The sequence below is a fragment of the Physeter macrocephalus genome, chromosome 9 (genome assembly GCF_002837175.3).
Source record: "Physeter macrocephalus isolate SW-GA chromosome 9, ASM283717v5, whole genome shotgun sequence".
Lineage (NCBI taxonomy): Eukaryota > Metazoa > Chordata > Mammalia > Artiodactyla > Physeteridae > Physeter > Physeter macrocephalus.
The window spans coordinates 76,087,343-76,104,147 of NC_041222.1; positions in this window are offsets into that span (position 1 = coordinate 76,087,343).

The following is a 16,805-nucleotide window of genomic DNA, read 5'->3' on the forward strand; positions in this document are numbered from 1 at the left end:
AATCGTGGACTTGCAAAATCAACATCACCTGGAGGCTTGTTAGAAAGGCAAATTCTTGGGCCCCATCCAAGACCAATGAACTACAGTCTCTGGGCATGGGGCCTAGCAATCTGTTTTGACAAGTTCTGCAGGTGACATTGATGCATCCTAAGGTCAAGAACCACTGGTTTACAGCATGGAGCCAAAAACTTTTTTTTTTTTTTCTTTAGGGTCTATAAAGGAAGTAAAAATGTTGACATGTCTTTACTCTTTGACAATTTAGCTAGAATTATGGTTGTTCTTGGGAGACAGGGTATTCATTGAGGGAACAGAGAATGCCTCTGTTCAGGCAATACTAGTACTGGACATACAAATATACATATCAGACGTAGTCCTAGTGCCAATAAGGTTGCAGTCTAGTGAGATGGAAAAGATGGGTACATCCAGAACATGGTGCAGGCAGGGCTATGATGGAGCATGCACAAAGCACTCTTTAAAAAAAAAATTAATTAATTAATTTTTGGCTGTGTTGGGTCTTTGTTGCTGCGCGCCGGCTTTCTCTAGTTGTGGCGAGCAGGGGCTACTCTTTGTTGCAGTGCGCGGGCTTCTCATTGCGGTGGCTTCTCTTGTTCCGGAGCACGGGCTCTAGGTGCCCAGGCTTCAGTAGTTGTGGCTTGGGGGCTCTAGAGTGCAGGCTCAGTAGTTGTGATGCACTAGGGCTTAGTTACTCTGAGGCATGTGGGATCTTCCCAGACCAGGGCTCGAACCTGTGTCCCCTGCACTGGCAGGTGGATTCTTAACCACTGCGCCACCAGGGAAGTCCATACAAAGCACTTTTGCTGGAGCTGAGATTGGGCAGGGGGGTTATCACCAAGGTTAATCTTAGTGGGGCCTTGAAGGGTAAAGAGACTTGCCCTAGATAGAGATGGTTAACAGAACTTATTGAAAAATTCGACTAACTTCATTTAAGGGTAGAATAACAACAGTTATGAGGACTTTGCCCTCAAAGCAGGACATAGTGGGGGAACTACTTCTTAGTGGCGATGTATAACACTATACTGTGGATATGGAATCTAGGTGCAGAGGGTATTTCAGAGTGTAGAGAAGTACCTAACCTACACCAAATGGTGGGTTAGGTCAGATTAGGGAAGGCTTCCTGTAGGAAGAAGTCAGATACCCAGAGCTGAATCTGAAAAAATGGGTATAAATTACAAAGATAAAAGGTTTTCCACATTTCTAGGGCAGCTGAGTCCAGAAATAATATGTAAAGGTCAACACTTCCCAACTTTTAGCAAGTGATGACTCTTGAGACAAATGTAACATTTTCAAGGCACCCTGGGGCAATGCAATACATTTGTGGCACTCAGGTTGCTACTCCCTGGTTTAGGGAGTGTAAGCTGTTTACAATAACCAGAGTGTATAGGAAGAGGCTGAGAGGAGAGTTTGGAGAGCTAGGAATGGGAGGTGGCAGACATCATCTTCTCAGGAATTATTTCAATGTATGAAATGAGATCAAATAGCCACTTCAAAGGAAATTAAATTTATTAAAAAAAATTTTTTTTTAGCCAGTATTTCTTACAGAGCACTGGGAGGCAGCTGGCTTCTCCTTCAGCAGGTGAGGTGTTGAAAGTACTTTTTTCTTGCCCCTTTGGGTGTGTCAGGGAAAGAGGTTTTCTCCTCTCCTCAGATCCACAGAGGAGGCTGTGCGCTGTTGCAATGAGATGGTAAGACTCCAAAGGAGCGAGTGCCGGAAATCGTGGTTTCCATGAATGAAGACTCCACTATTCATTTTCTCTGTGCGGGATGAGAAATGTCAGACCTTGCTCTGTTGAAAACGCCTTTGATCAAATTCATCTGGGCTTTCATTTTAAAAGCCATACTTTCTGGGAAATAGAATTGGTACAGTTTAAATATAAATCTAATCTAAAAGTTATATATCATGGGAACTATGTAACTTAAATATTTGTATTCATTTCCCTATATGTGTCTCTTTTCTTAGACTCAGACCTGCCAGCCGGGTTATATAGGGACACTCTATGTGCCCAAAAAAAGAACACTGGGGCCTTGACCACTAGACGATTTCCTCTGCCTCCCTTCCGTGCTGGGCCTTCTTTTATAAATCTGAGCACAGGCTCCGGACGCGCAGGCTCAGCAGCCATGGCCCACGGGCCCAGCCACTCCGTGGCATGTGGGATCTTCCCAGACTGGGGTACGAACCTGCGTCCCGTCCCCTGCATTGGCAGGCGGACTCCCAACCACAGCGCCACCAGGGAAGCCCTCTAAAATTTTTGATGGGGAGGACAGAAATGAGGAGTACAAATTTTAAAAATATTTTTAATTGCTTTTTAAAAATGGACTGTGTTTCTGAGAATGTGTGTCTATGAAGCACTGAACCACAGGGAGCTGGAGTGTCGTTGGGCTGTAGAAGCATAATTTTACTTGAGCTTCAGAAAAGCATGCATTTGTCAGTCTTTTAGAAGTCAATGTGTCCTTTGCTTTTCACCATAAGGTCACTGGTAAGATTTAAAAGAGATGGTTGGGCAAAAGAGAAGGGAGGAAGGACGTAATCCAAGAGCTTGTAGTAAAGGTTCTATGGGGGCATATTTTCCTGAGGGTGGTGAAGTAAATGAGGGGGGAAGCTTCTAGAATAACTTTAATTTCCTGCATTAAGTTAGTCTATAAAATGATAGAGGATGATTTTGTTACCAAATTAGATGTGAGGCCCCCCTCTTGGAGCCCTAGCTGAACTGAAGCCCCCCCTGTCTTGGTCAGGGAGTTCTTTCCTGCCTGGGTTCATGCTGCCAATAATGAAACTGAGTTTGGTACAAGCCAGACAGTCTTTTATTCTATGGCCAGAGAATGGAGAAGGGGAGCTCATGCTCTAAAGGCACCTTCTCCCCGGAGGGAGGGAGTAAGAGAATTCCAAGGGTTAGGAGGCAGACAGGTCATCAGGCTCTAGGAAAGGGTGGAGATGTCCAAGGGCAGCTGGGGCATGTGCAGTCTTCCACACTGACACTTTTTTTTTTTTTTTTTTTTGCGGTACCCGCACCTCTCACCGCCGTGGCTCTCCCGTTGCAGAGCACAGGCTCCGGACGCACAGGCCCAGCAGCCATGGCCCACGGGCCCAGCCACTCCGTGGCATGTGGGATCTTCCCAGACTGGGGTACGAACCTGCGTCCCGTCCCCTGCATTGGCAGGCGGACTCCCAACCACAGCGCCACCAGGGAAGCCCTCTAAAATTTTTGATGGGGAGGACAGAAATGAGGAGTACAAATTTTAAAAATATTTTTAATTGCTTTTTAAAAATGGACTGTGTTTCTGAGAATGTGTGTCTATGAAGCACTGAACCACAGGGAGCTGGAGTGTCGTTGGGCTGTAGAAGCATAATTTTACTTGAGCTTCAGAAAAGCATGCATTTGTCAGTCTTTTAGAAGTCAATGTGTCCTTTGCTTTTCACCATAAGGTCACTGGTAAGATTTAAAAGAGATGGTTGGGCAAAAGAGAAGGGAGGAAGGACGTAATCCAAGAGCTTGTAGTAAAGGTTCTATGGGGGCATATTTTCCTGAGGGTGGTGAAGTAAATGAGGGGGGAAGCTTCTAGAATAACTTTAATTTCCTGCATTAAGTTAGTCTATAAAATGATAGAGGATGATTTTGTTACCAAATTAGATGTGAGGCCCCCCTCTTGGAGCCCTAGCTGAACTGAAGCCCCCCCTGTCTTGGTCAGGGAGTTCTTTCCTGCCTGGGTTCATGCTGCCAATAATGAAACTGAGTTTGGTACAAGCCAGACAGTCTTTTATTCTATGGCCAGAGAATGGAGAAGGGGAGCTCATGCTCTAAAGGCACCTTCTCCCCGGAGGGAGGGAGTAAGAGAATTCCAAGGGTTAGGAGGCAGACAGGTCATCAGGCTCTAGGAAAGGGTGGAGATGTCCAAGGGCAGCTGGGGCATGTGCAGTCTTCCACACTGCTTTGCACACGGCACGAATTGTGCCTAGCAGAGTACAAATCCTCCCTTCGGGCGGAGATCTTAGCATGGTAATGGAGCAAAGGTAACTCTTGATACCTCCAGGTTTCATCTGTGCAGGCGCCTTCCTGTGGTCAGGTCAGAGCCTGCTCTGGGGGGTTGACCACTGCATATCTCTCAAAGCATGTATCTCTCACAGGACAGCTGCAAATCATCTCTGCCAAACACCAGGTACTTTTGAAACAAACACAGAGATAAATCAGGCAAGTGTCCTTCAGCTCTCAGGAGTTGGTATGGAAACACAGAGATAAATCAAGGCAAGGAAAGTGGTGACCCTTAGTCCACTTTGCCTGCCATCTTGGAGGTAGCTGGTTCAGTGTGGTTTTGTCACTGGCCTTTGTGGTATCCTGTTGATAAAACACAACTGGCCCGTGTGGTTAAAAAAAAGAAAAAAGTTTCCGTGCCTGGGCCTGAGCTGCACAGCATGGGTGACAATTTCATGTGTTCTGTTTTTTCCTACTTTAAACTAGAAGTTGGTAGCAGAGTAGAGATTTCTTCTGAGGAATTGAGGACAAAATCTTCATGTTGTGAGGTCAAGTTTGGGTGAGAAGGGATGAGAGGACTGAACAGAGAGGATGGGATTTATATCATTAGCTTTTCAAAACAGTTATGGTAAAATATACATAATATAAAATTTACCATCTTAACCATTTTTAAGTGTAAAATTCAGTAGCATTAAGTACATTCACATTGTTGTGTAACCAATCTTCAGAACTCTTGTCATTTTGCAAAACTGAAATTCTATACCCATTAAGCAACTGAAATTCTACACCCATTGCCCCCTTTCTCCAGGCTTTGGCAACCACCCTTCTATTTTTCTGTCTCTATGAATTTGACTACTCTAGGTACATCATATATGTGGAATCATACAGTATTTCTCTTTTTGTGATTGGTTTATTTCACTTAACATAATGTGCTCAAAGTTCATTCATGATGTGGCATATGTCAAAATTTCCTTCCTTTTTAAGGCTGAATAATATTTCATTGTATGTGCACATTTTGTTTATCCATTTATCTCTTGTTGGACACTTGGGTTGCTTCCATTTTTTGGTTATTGTGAACAATGCTACAATGAGCATGAGTGTACAAACATCTCTTCTAAACCCTGCTTTCAATTATTTTGCATATATACCCAGAAGTGGAATTGCTAGATCATATGGTAATTCTATTTTCAGTATTTTGAGGAACTACCATACTGCTTTCCACAGTAGCCACATCATTTTACATTCCCACCAATAGTGCACTTATGTTCTTTCTTTCTTTTCCCCTTTCTTCCTTCTTTCCTTCCTTCCTTCCTTTCTTTCTTTCCCTTCCTTCCTTCCTTCCTTCCTTTCTTTCTTTTTCTTTCTTTCTTTCTTTTCTCTTTCTTAATAATAGCCATGCTAATATGTGTGAAGTTGTATTAGTAAGCTGTATCTGCAAAACAAACCTAGTATGTTAAAACAACAATCTTGTATTATTGCTTATGAACCTGCAAGATGGCAGCTTGGATTAGGGCCAGCTAGGGGGTTTCTCTGGTCTTGGCTGGGCTCATTCACACATCTGTAGTCAACAACTGGATTGGTTGGAGGCTGGCTAGTTGAGGGAAGGCCCAGCCAGGTGGTTCAACCATGTTACATGCAGTCTCTAATCCTCCAGTAGGTGAGCTTGAGCTTGTTTACATGGTGGTAGGAGAGTTCAGACGGTGACAGTGTTATCAAGGCTTTTTGAGACCTGGACTCAGAAATTGCACATCATTTACATCCCATTCACTGAAAGTCATAAAATCTCAGCCGAGATTCACAGAGTGGAGAAATAGATTCTTGATGGTAGGAGCTGCTATGTCATCCTGCCAAAAGCTGTGGATACAGGGAGGGGTGAAGAATTGTGGCCATTTTTGCAGTCTACCACATGATTCTAGAATTATGTGGGAGTATTAGAGGTGATAAATTTTTAGAAGATTGTTGGGGCCTTATGGTAAGATGGTTGGTTTTGTATGTCTAGTACAGATATTCCAGAATTCTTTAAAATAATCAAAGTAAGAATTAGGGAGCTACGAGTGAATTTTCCTTGTAGTGTTTTTCAGATAACTTTGGAATTTAACCACAGAAATGCCAAATATTAATTTTTTAAAATAAACTTTTAATTTTGGAGTAATTTTAGATTTGTAAAGTTGCAAAGTTCCTGAATATCCTTTACTCAGCCTCCTCTAGTGTTAACATCTTACATTACCATGGTACATATGTCAAAAATAACAAACCAAAGTTGGTACATGACTATTAACTAAACTCTAGACTTTTACCAGTTTTTCCATTAATGCTTTTTTTCTGTTCCAGGCTATAATCTAGGAAACCACACTTCATTTATACAACTATTACCTTTTTTTTTTTAAAGAAAAAAAAGACTTTATTTTTTAAAGTACTTTTAGGCTCACAGTATAATTGAGGTGAAGATACAGAGATTTCCCTGCCACCACACATGCATAGCCTTCCCCATTATCAACATCTCTCACCAAGGTGGTACAATTGTTACAATTGATGAAACTGCATTGACACATCAGAATCACCCAAAGTCCATAGTTTACATTAGGGTTCACTCTTGGTATTGTACAGTCTATGGGTTCGGACAAACGTATAATGACAAGTATCCATCATTATAGTATCATACAAAATAGTTTCACTGCTCTAAAAATACTCTGTGTTCCACCTATTCATCCCTCCCTTCCACTCCCCAACTTCTGGCAGACATTGATCTTTTTGTTATCTCTATAGTTTTTCCTTTTCCAAAGTGTCATATAGTTGGAATCATACAGTATGTAACATTTTCAGATTGGCTTCTGTTACTTAGTAATATGCATTTAACTTTCCTCCATATTTTTTCATGACTTGATAGCTCATTTCTCTTTTAGTGCTGAATAACCTACCATTGTTTGGATGTGCCACAGTTTATTTATACATTCACCTACTGAAGGACATTTTAGTGGCCTTCAAGTTTCGGCAATTATGAATAAAGCTGCGCAGTTTCTTGTGTGGACATACGTGTTCAGCTTTTTTGGGTAAATACCAAGGAGCGTTACTGCTGTATCATATGTTAAGAGTATATTAAAAAAAAAAAAGAGTATGTTTAGTTTTGTAAGAAACCACCAAGCTGTCTTTCTAAGTGGCTGTACCATTTTGCATTCCCACCAATTTTGTATGAGAGTTCCTGTTGCTCCATATCCTTGTCTGCTTTTGGTGTTGTCAGTGTTCTGGATTTTGGCCATTCTAACAGATGTGTAGTGGTATGTCATTGTTTTAATTTGCATTTCTCTGATGACATTTTATGTGGAGCATCTTTTCCTATGTTTATTTGCCATCTGTATATCTTCTTTGATGAAGTGTCTGTTAAGGCCTTTGGCTCATTTTTTAATTGGCCTGTTTGTTTTCTTATTAGTGAGTTTTAGGAATTCTTTGTGTATTTTGGATAGCAGTCCTTTATCAGATGTGTCTTTTGCAAATATCTTCTCCCTGTCTGTAGTTTGTTTTCTTCTTCTCTTGACTTTGTCTTTGACAGAGCAGAAGTTTTAAATTTCAACCATGAATTTTAACTGTTAAAAAATTCTAAACTGAGGAGGCAAATCATGGTAAAACAGTTCTTGATGAAAGACGCCTTGGTTGTTCTGTGGGGAGTCCTCCACTTGAAGTGGTACATGCTCTCAAGTCTTAGCTAATTCTGGCCATGTCTTATATTAGCTAGTCCAGTCAAACTCCATCTATTGGCTTCCTAATGTGCTGTGGCACTGAGGAGTTTGTTCCTTCCTTTCCAAGCTTCAGAAAGCCTCCCTCTTTCCTGAGCTTCTTTCAGACTCTGAGCTTCCCTTTCTCAGGGCATCCCCCCCAGGCTGTTTTCTCACATCCCCAGAGTGCCTCTCCTCAGCTCACACAGCACCTGTGTCAAGCCCTCTGTTAAATGCATAGAATTAAATGTATCTGACAGTTAAGAGTCAGACTCTGTTGGATGGAGAGGTTCCTTAAGAAAAGTTTAACTCTGCTTTGTTTAGAACTGTGAGTCTCAGCGTTGGGGAGGGGGTGAACGGGAGGGGATGCAGGCAGGAAAGCTCCTTCACACTCTACTTGTCTTCCCTGCCCAGTTTATGACTACTGTTATTGGTGTGAATATGATATAGCTTTTGTTAGGTCCAAAAAAATAAAACCAAACCAAACACAACACTGGTTATAGGGGCAGTTGATTAAATAATTACTTTTTGTCTTTTTACAGATATAATAAACTTGTTCTTCTAGAGGCAGAGATATCAGGCTCCTATTGTATCTCTAGTTTGTTCCATTTTTTTTTCTGCAGGTCAGTCAGAATCTTTCCCCACTATTTCAACATCAGGGCTTTCTCCAGAGCCATAACTTACTTCAGGGCTGTGCTGTCATGCCAGACATGAGCTTTGGGGAATGAGGCAACAGAGTGCTGGTCCCAGAGGCCCTGGAACTTGTTTTCTTGACCAATCCCTGATGTCAACCAGCCTTGTGGTCATTTGCTATCTCCTCAGAAGGTAGAGTGGGGCACACACAGCTGCCTGACCTCTGGGCTGGATAATGTGCCTGCCTTTCTAGCAAATTAATCAGCAAAGCAAAGGCAGAAGCAGTTTTCTCCCCCAAGTGATTTCTTGCCTCCAGAAAGTTATTATCTTCCCGGGTGTACCCAGTGACTCATGACTTGTCAGCACCATTCAAAACATTATTATATCTGACCACACGACACAACACATGCACTCTTACTTACAGTTCATGGTTTCTTTGCACGCACACCTAATACCACCCAGTCAATTGCCACCCCTTATATGCACGCTCACATTGGAGGTGTGCAAGTTGGTAAGACACCGGGGATTTACTTATTTCTGAAATAAGCAATACAGTGTTCTTTGGGGTCACAAGATCTTAAATGAAAGAAAATTATTGCTTTGCTCAAAACACAACGGAGATTTACAGAGCAACTGAAAGAAACCTATAGAACTCACTACAGAGATCTCTAGGTAATTAACTCAAGTGTGATTAACAAAGTAAGCATGCCAATCCTTTTTTGCCCCCAAATTGGTAAAGTTTTCAAGCCTGGAGGGTTAGATGTGTCCCAGCCCATTTTTCTCTTTTTGTCTGGATTGATTTTCTTCCTAAATATTTCATGTTGTCCTCTGTGTTTGGCAAGCCCAGCTGTCTGCTCTCTCTCTGTTAATTTGTGCTATTAAACAGTTTGCAAGGACTTCCTTTCCAAGTACCTCAATGTCAAACTATTTCTATTACCCCTAGGATTTGCTGCCCTTACTGCCATATCTTAGGAGTTCACTTTCTTTCTTTTCTGTTTGTTTTTTCTCTATTTCCCATGGCTTATTCAACTCAGGCTCTCCAGTACCTGGCACAGAGGCACATAACAGGCTGCTAACAAATGTCACTGAATAAATGCATTGAATGAATGCTCTCTTACTTAAGGCCGCATCTTTTGGTGTGGTCTACACTGGGTCTTTCTCTGGTTTATTTATTCTTTCACTGGGAGTCAGGTTACTAAACTGTTTAGACAAAATACCAGATCCTCTTGATAAAAATTTTCCCCCCAAATCCAAGATATTAGAGGTTTATAGATGATAATGTATATCACATTTTTTTATCTCACAGCAGGTTGTGCAACTTTGTTTTTTATTTTTCAAATATTCATCTTTTGATGTCTAATAATTGTCTAAAACACACAAACACTCTCAGTTCAGTTCTGTGGGGTGTGCACATCTACAAGCATTTGAAGTTTTGGAGTAAGTGTCCAACTTAAGCAGCAAAGGATTATAGATCTTACTAGAAGTGAGGTCATCACATTGGGTGAAAACAGATGCAGTTGACTTCATCATGGCTTACCTTGGACCCCAGAGTCCCTAATAGGATGGGGTGGTTGAGGCATCTGGCTCCTATGAGGTAGGGTCTCACCAAGCATGAAAAGCTCAATTCTTATTTTTCCACTGCCTTTTTGTCAACATTCTCAATCTCTTTTTTATATTCCTTTTATCCTTCACTCCCAATTGATGTGCTTCGATTTTTTTAAATATTTATTTATTTTATTTTTGGCTGTGTTGGGTCGTTGCTGCGCGCCGGCTTTCTCTAGTTGTGGCGAACGGGGGCTACTCTTCGTTGCAGTGCGTGGGCTTCTCATTGCGGTGGCTTCTCTTGTTGCAGAGCACGGGCTCTAGGTGTGCGGGCTTCAGTAGTTGTGGCCCGTGGGCTCTAGAGCACAGGCTCAGTAGTTGTGGTGCACGGGCTTAGTTGCTCTGCGGCATGTGGGATCTTCCTGGTCCAGGGCTCGAACCCGTGTCCCCTGCATTGACAGGCGGATTCTTAACCACTGCACCACCAGGGAAGCCCATGTGCTTCGATTTTCATGATATTTACAAACAGCAGGTTCTCATAGCTCTTAATCCAAATACAGAATCTAGAAGCCCACATCTTACCTGGGTATGGAAAGCAGAACCCAGGGCTTTCTGTAAAATGTTTTTACCTCCAGGGTCCAGTGTTGTGAAAAGCCCACTTCACCGAAAATTTTACTGACTTGACAATCTCTTGTCACCAAAATCTTATAGGTTGTCTGTATTAATCATAGACTCTTTCCACACTAGCTCTTGACAAAGGGATTAAAATAGTGTCCTGGTCAGCTCGGGCTGCCATAACAAGATGCCACAGACTGAATGGCTTAGACAACAGTAATTAATTTTCTCACAGTCTGGAGGCTGGAAGTCCAAGATCAAGGTGTCAGCAGGTTTGGTTTCTCCTGAGGCCTCTCTCCTTGGCTTGCAGAAGGCTGCCTTCTTGCTTTCCTCAGATGGCCTTTCTCTGTGCACATGCATCCCTGGTGTCTCTTCCTCTTCTGGTAAGGACATTAGTCCTGTTGGATTAGGGCCCCATTCTTCTGACCTCCTTTAACCTTAATTACCTCTTTAATACCTCTTTAAAGGCCTTTTCCTCAAATATAGTCACATTAGGAGTACAGGCTTCAACATATGAATTTTCAGAAACACGATTTAGTCCATGACAGAATACTGAACCATTGTTAACCAATTTGGAATAGCAGATTTTTCTGCTGCAAAAAACATTTCTATCTATTTGTTATAAAGTGGCTAAGTGCTTGGGTTCTGTAGCCAAGATATCTGTCTTCATACCCTTGCTCTGCCACTTGCTAGATATGAGACCTTGGGCAAGTTACTTATGTTCTCTCTGCCCAGTCTTTGTATCTGCAGAATAGAGATTATAAAAGTATCTAGCTCATGGGGTTGTTATGAGGATGAAATGAGTTAAAACTTGTAAAGTGCTTATTATGGCTAATAACATGTAAGAATTGCTGAATGAATGTTAGCTATTTTTGTTAGCAAGAAATGATACTTCCAGTTATGGACTGGATTGTGTCCCTCCAAAATTCATATGTCGAAGCCTTAACCCTCAGTACCTCAGGAGGTAATGGTGTTTGGAGATAGGGCCTGTAAAAGGGTGACTAAGTTAAAATGAGGCTGTTAGGGTGAACCCTAATCAAATATGATTGGTGTCCTTATAAGAAGAGGGAAAGACACCAGGGGCACACGAGCACAGAAGGACAAATCATGAGAAGAAGCATCAAGAAGGTGTCCATCTGCAAGCCAAGGATAGAGGCCTTAGAATAATCCAACCTTGCCAGCACCTTGATCTTGGACTTCTAGCCTACAGGACTATGAGAAAATTAATTTCTGTTGTTTAAGCCATGCAGTCTGTGGTATTTTGTTATGGTAGCCCAAGTAAACTAATACACTACCTAAAAAGAATGAGCCTGAAAATGTTCAAACTATTTCCTCCTGATTGAAGAGAATTAGGAAGCTGCTCTTTTTGCTATGATGACAACATCCAGATTAGTCACTCCATCAGAAGGAGTGATCTCATGAACACTCAGAAAAGGGTACTGTGAGTTTTCTAAAGAGAATCACTTTCTCTTATTGAGGATACTTCTGTCACACATTTGTGCTCTTAGGTGAAATGTGTTCAATTACCTGCTAGGTAATCCTTCCAAAAGGCAAATATAACTGTTGGAATGCACATAGTATCACATATTTAAGATTTTTCAGAACCAAAAACATTGTTCTAAGACAGCTGATTTAAGATTTTTCTTTTAAATTACTCTTTTAGAGTATTCCTTATCTTTAAAAGAGTGCTTCTAGTTAGAGCAAGGTTGAAGGTACGCAAAGGATGCCTTGCCTTGAATAGCACAGCTATGAAGTTAATGCTGCCTGGCTGGTCAGCAGGAGCAGAACACCAGTAACCAGGCCTCCAGCACTCACGCTGCTCTTGACTTCATAGCTGTGACCAAGTCAGGCTCGTATTCTTACAGTGGCCTCATAACACTCCAGTCCAAGTCTGGAGAGCAAGCAAGGATATTTGTACAAATCATGCCATGTCATGCTAATGAATCTTACTTATGAATCTTACTTATTTATGTCTAATAGTTTTCCTGTATCTTGAAAATCCCAAAGACTGAACTCCTAAAGGCAACTTTAAGTGAGATACATGTTTACATCGCAAAAGCCTCTATCGTTGGGAGGAGAAAATATTGTTTTTGGCAGTGTAACCAGGGAGACAGAATTCTCCACTTAGGGAATAAAACAAGCCTTTCGTTTATGATGCTCCCTTTTTTAGTCCCACTGAGTTAGGTGTTGCAAACAGGCCAAATTTGGTTCACAGATGGGTTTCGTTGGACACACATGGTATTTATGCAGGTTTTCAACTTGAGCATGTCTAGACAAAGTATGTATGCACTTTCCAATTTGGCACAGTTGCTGACACTCCCTGATGTCTTACACACAACTGCTGGTTCCCACGAATTTATGTGACTTGTCTGTTTCCTAAATGCATTTAGCTCGCAGCCCTTGTTAAATTGCTCCCTGGCCACAGTCAGAGACGTTTCCTCAACACAGAAAAAAGTTGTCTTTTTTTTTTAAACTCTTGTTGTTTACTACATGTGGATCAGAGAATACTTTCATCACATTTCATGCATTCTAGATATTTGAGGAATTTGGCGCATTAAGCCAGTGCACCACAACTACTGCCACCAATACAAATTTTACTATAATTTTACTATAGTCAGCAGGAAATGGACTTTCATCTCCTCAGTTTCTTCTAAAACTTGAGAAATGAGTTTAAAAAATTTTTAAAATATTTTATTTATTTATTTATTTATTTAGGCTGCATCGGGTCTTAGTTGTGGCACACAGGATCTTTGTTGAGGCATGTGCGATCTTGTTTTTTTCATTACAGCATGCGGTCTGCTCGGGTTTCTCTCTAGTTGTGGTATACAGGCTCCAGGGCACGTGGGCTCTGTAGTTTGCGGCACGTAGGCTCTCTAGTTGAGGTGCACGAGCTCAGGAGTTGTGGCGCGCGGACTTAGTTGTCCCGCAGCATGTGGGATCTTAGTTCCCTGACCAGGGATTGAACCCGCATTCCCTGCATTTGAAGGCAGATTCTTTACCACTGGACCACCAGGGAAGTCCCAAGAAATGAGTTTTAGTATTATATGTCACACCTGAGTTATTCTTAATTTTGAGGCTAGATCTGAGCTATTCAATATGGAAGCTGTGAGCCACAGGTGGATATGGAGCACTTGAAATGTGGCTAGTCTGCCGGAGAAAACGATAATTCAAAAAGATACATGCACGCCAATGTTCACTGCAGCACTGTTTACAATAGCCAAGACATGGAAGCAACCTAAATGTCCATCGACAGAGCAATGGATAAAGAAGATGTGGTACACATACACAATGGAATATTACTCAGCTGTAAAAAAGAACTAAATAATGCCATTTGCAGCAACATGAATGGACTTAGACATTAACATACTAAGTGAAGTAAGTCAGACAGAGAAAGACAAACATCATATGATATCACTTCTATGTGGAATCTAATAAAAAATGATACAAATGAAATTATTTACAAACAGAAAGAGACTCACAGATCTCGAAATCAAACTTATGGTTATCAGAGGGGAAACGTGGGGGGAAGTGATAAATTAGGAGGATGGGATTAACATATACACACTACTATATATAAAGTAGATAACTAATAAGGACTTACTATATAGCACAGGGAACTCTACTCAATAGTCTGTAACAACCTATATGGGAAAAGAATCTGAAAAAGAATTGATATATCTATGAGATGTGCTGTGGGTGCCAATACACACTGGGTTTCAAACTTAGCACAAAAATAATGTAAGATATTATCTCATTAATATACTTTATATTAATACCTTTCATAGTAACTACTTTATTTATTTATTTATTTATTTTGTGTGGTACGCGAGCCTCTCACTGTTGTGGCCTCTCCCGTTGCGGAGCACAGGCTCCGGATGCACAGGCTCAGCGGCCACGGCTCACGGGCCCAGCCGCTCCGCGGCATGTGGGATCTTCCCGGACCGGGGCACGAACCCGTGTGCCCTGCATCGGCAGGCGGACTCTCAACCACTGCGCCACCGGGGAAGCCCCATAGTAACTACTTTAAAATGCTAATATTTTTGAGATGCTGGGTTAAATAAAATATATTATTAAAGTTAATTTCACCTGTTTCTTTATATCTTTTAAAATGTGGTTACTAGCAAATTTTAAATTGCATGTGTGGCTCACCTTGTATTTTTACTGGACAGCACTAGACTAGAAGTTAACCAAAGTGAATTCTTAACTACATCAGGTTTATTAAATTCACGATACCATATGTTGAATTTATTTATAACCCTTCTGTAAAACCAGTTATGAACGACTATTTTCAGTTTCCACAAAGAGGCCCTTTCTGGGGTGCGGTGTTAAAGATGAGTGGCTGTACTGACAGGGGAGAAATCAAACTGTGCTGGGAAGATTTCATATTCAGGGAACAGGTGAGCACAACAGGCCAGAAGAGTTTCGGCAGAAAATTAGTTGTCCCTTGGGTGTGTGACATGATTTATCACCTTTGTCTCTCATATTTCTCTATCAGACAGCTGCTGGACTTCTTTTTAATGTTCTTATTTACACACACACACACACACACACACACACACACACACCCACGACTGTGGCTGGAAGCCTCTTCTAGGTGTTATTATCTTGGCATCTAATGAAAATTCCTTTCCAGTAGGAAGGGACCTTCGTTTTCTTTTAAAGTTCTAGTGGCTGTTAGAGATCATTCTTGGACTTTCTTTCTTGGTACAGAAATTAAAGAGACCAGAAAGTTATGACATTAACACTGAACAGTGTATGAGGGAAAAATGACCAGGCCAGGAGAAAAGACCTATAAAAATAGATATTTGTGTTCCCCAGTGGCATGGCTGGGTCCATGCCAATGACTCTATGCTGAAAGCCATCATTCTATAAGCTTTATCCACAAACAGAAACACAAGCACAAAGCTTTTTTAGAGTAAAAAATTAATGAGTAACTAAGAATCATCACATATTTAAGGAAATAAAGTGAAAATATTTAATGTGAGAGACAGATGTTAAAACAGAAAAAGAAACTCAAAGGAAACAAAGACAAGGCAGAAGGTAGAATAAAACTTCAAAAATGCTATAATCAATATCCTCAGAGATAAGATAGCATTAGTGAAATAAAGGCAGGATGCTAAAAGAAAGGAAAATTTGGAGACCAAGAAAGGGCTTTTAGAAATAAAAAATATCAAGATGAGTAGTTTAAAAATCAATCAAAAAGTTGGAAAAGAAGCTAATGAGTCTTCTGGGAAGGAGAAGAAGAAGAAGGTCAAAGAAGAGAAGAAGGAGGAGGAGGAAAAGAAGCAATGAGAGGCTTCCTAAGAAAACAAGGTTGGAGGCAAGATGGAAATATGGGTGTGATATTTGAGTCATAAACCTAGGGAAGCAAGAATGAGTACAAAAGGGACGTGAAGCAAGGGAAGATGTCAGTAGATGTAAAGTGATGCATTACCTGTCTGGTTGTCACTTCATGACAATCCAAAGAGGCAAGCATGTTGATCAGTAGGTAGGTCCGCTCATCATGCAAGATTTTTCCATATGGGCTGCAAGGAGCCAACCATATATCGGAGCAATCTATGGGAAAGAGGAAGGAGAGGGTATTTTTCTGCCCATATCCCTTCTACCTCTACTTCCCATTGCTCTAAGTTCACACCATGGAAGTTAACCCCTCTGCACATCCAGATTGTATCATTTGACCCCTTTGAAAGCTACCAGAGATGCCAGATCCCACAGTCTACAGTGTGGTGTTTCATCTAAGTCCCGAAGTGAAGGGAGGAGCTGGAAACTCTGGCATACCTGTGTAGCCGTGGTCATAGGGGAGAGTCTGACATTCCCAGGGCAAGTGACCAGTTAGCTCCAAGAAGTAGAACTGGCCAGTGGTGGTAGCCAAGGTGAAGAGGCAGCCAAGAGACTTGAGGAAGTACATAAAAGTTGTGCCTGATATATTGAAGAAAAAGCAGGCTATGTATTAATATGTTATTTACATAAAGATTTAGAAGTTCACAAATCTTGAAACTCATAGAGGAAAAATGTAAGTGAAAACTCCTGTAATTTAGGGTGTAAAATCTTTTCAAGTATGACATCAGTGGCAGAAAGCCATAAAGGAAATGATGGATAGATTTAAAACTTCTTTTTAATAACAGCAAACACCGCCTACCCAAAACATTTATTTTATTTAATTTTATTTATTTAATTTTATTTTTTTTATTTATTTTTCAGCTGCACTGCACATCAAGCGGGATCTTAGTTCCCTGACCAGGGATCAAACCCATGCCCCCTGCAGTGGAAGCATGGAGTCCTAACCACTGGACCACCAGGGAATTCCCCTACCCAAAAC